Source organism: Chinchilla lanigera, unplaced genomic scaffold (assembly GCF_000276665.1).
Source record: "Chinchilla lanigera isolate Chin_1 unplaced genomic scaffold, ChiLan1.0 scaffold00059, whole genome shotgun sequence".
Lineage (NCBI taxonomy): Eukaryota > Metazoa > Chordata > Mammalia > Rodentia > Chinchillidae > Chinchilla > Chinchilla lanigera.
The window spans coordinates 14,413,673-14,416,321 of NW_004955460.1; positions in this window are offsets into that span (position 1 = coordinate 14,413,673).

Sequence of the window (2,649 nt, forward strand, 5' to 3'; positions counted from 1 at the left end):
GACACAGCTTCCCCTATACCCAATTTTAATCCTACCGTATGTAGGGCAGAACAGTTTTGTGAAAATGAATGATTAAAATGTTCCCACTGTAAGTATAGCTTGTAAAATGTTGGTAGGGTTTAAACAATGCTGTTAAAAACATTAATTTAGACAGGGTGTTCTAGCTGAGAGCCAAACAAAGGAACAGAATTCATTTACAGGCTCTTTTGCCAGGGGTACACATGTACACTGTCATTTGTGGATTTAATTCTCTTTTCTGCTTGAAGTGTTTTCCCTAAGCTAATGTGAAGAAATCCACCAAGCAAGGATAGTCCTCTCACCCACAGAACTCAATCTGGGTTGGAGGGCAGACAGATAACACTGTCTCCTCTCAAAAAACCCTTTGTACTGTTGGGATTCTCCCCCACCCATCCTTCCTGCACTTACTAAAAGCCCTATATAAAGTCTCTATGATTTCTTCCTTTGTATTTCTCATTAGGGCCTAAGAGGAACCCTATTGAGTTTCCCTGACATTATCTCAATCCACCTGATGCCTGGGTGTTTAGAAATGTTATATTGCTTGAGAGATAATATCAGCCCTGATTATGTCTGTCACAAAGCTGGGCTTGGAGCAAGTCAGTATAAAGGGACTGTAAGAAAGCAAGTCCTCCTTGTACTGTGGAGTAGACAGTTTAGCACAAGGCCAGTTACCTATCTACCCTTCTCAGACACCAAGAATGCCCAGGGCCACCAGAGCCACTCCTTTTCCCTTATCTACTCTTCTCTGGTAGGGTCCCACATTCCCTTGGTTCAGGGATTCTAGGGAGAAATAAACACAATTGACATTGAGTTCAGAGATAATTTCATACAAAATTTGCAATCCCAGAAGCTAATAAGGGCCAAATGAATTTATAAACGCATGGATCAGACTTAACACAATAAGGAATCTAAGCTTGCCATCTGAAAGGAATTTGACTGTAAAACACTTTATACCCGCACCCCACCTCAATGCAGTTGCCTAGATAAAACACATTTGTGGACATCAACTGGCCTTCACACCACCAATATATAATTCCTGATCTGGTCAGTGCTCTCATTTCATAGCTAGGGAACCCAAGTCCCTAAATGAAAAGGTACTTGTTTCTGGAGCAGAACGAGAATCCAGATTACATAAGTTTCCTTGTATACCTAGTAACTACACAAAGTTTACCGGATTATTTGTTGGAAACAAGAAATGGAATTTCTGGACTTCTAAGTCTCAAATACAGGTGGATGGCTTGTGTGGCTCAGTTTCTAGCACTATAATCTGCAGATTAAGCTGCTCCTGTTATTTACCTTATATTCATGACAAGTTACTTGATTTTTTTTGGCTTCCTTACCTGCAGGATGGGAACTTGTTATACTTTGGATCTGGAATGTCTCCCAAAGGCTCATGCATTGAAGACTTGTTCAAATGCAAGAATTTTGGGAAATGACTGGATCATGAAGTCTCCTTCCTCTTCAATGAATTAATCCATTGATAGATTCATAATTTGATGGCAATATTGGGAATCAGTGAAAACATTAGGAAGTGGGGCCTACTTGGAAGAGTGGATAACTGGGGCTGTGCCTTTGAAGGGCATATTTTGTTTCTGAATACTTCTTATCTCTCTTTGCTTCCTAGCTTTCATGAGGTGAGCAGCTTTGCTCCACCATGGCCTATCACCTTGATGATTCTCCCTTACTACAGGACCAGAAACAATGGAGCCAAATAATCTTGGACTGAAACCTCTGAAACCATGATCTGAAATAAATCTTTCCTCCTTTAATTGAATTCCTCTTGTATTCCTTCACTTTGATGGAAAGCTGGCCAACGCAGGACTCTAAGATGAGATTGTTGTGAAGATGAAATGTGTTTATGACAGAAAGTCCTTAGAAGACTGCCTGATACAAACTGTGCTCTTATAGAGGGTTATCATTGTGTTGTTGTACATTTGACATGGCTTAAAACAACACTGGAAAAATAAAAATATTACTCAGAAGCCTAACTAATAGGAAATGACTAAAATCAAGTTTTGTGTGTGATTCACACTATATACCAAGGGAAATTACAAGAAGAGGAATTGGACAGCCGAGCCAGAAAAACTGAATCATGAAAACCAAGCAGTAATGCTATCCAAGGTAAATCTTTTCATCAGCCAGGGTGGTAAGAATTAAGCAAATTTGTTCTCAAGGAAGATATGGCAGACAGCTTTCCCCAAAAAAAGAAAAATTGAACAATCTGCTTACTAAAAACTCTTATAAGAGAAAATTTTCCTTCAGAAATATTTCATATTCAAAATCATTGTGAGTCAGAAAAATAGGTGGGGGCATTTCTCCTCAAGTGAACTCAGATAGAAAGTGTTTGTAATTTTAAAACTTTCCAAAATATAAAAGGAGATAATTTCATAGTTTTATGCTATTACAACAAATAAAATCTCACATGGGGTGTGACAAAACCTACAGTGAATATTTAAATTTTAGAACAACATATTACAGTAAAAGATGCATTGCCGCTAATCCTCTCAAGATATTCCTCCTCACTTTGAGCACACTTATTTCCTCATTCTTGCCATTTTCTAAAGCAGTCTGGATGTTCTCTTTCATGAGTGTCTTGAGTTGTGCTGTCATGGCTGTCTCAATGTCCTGAGT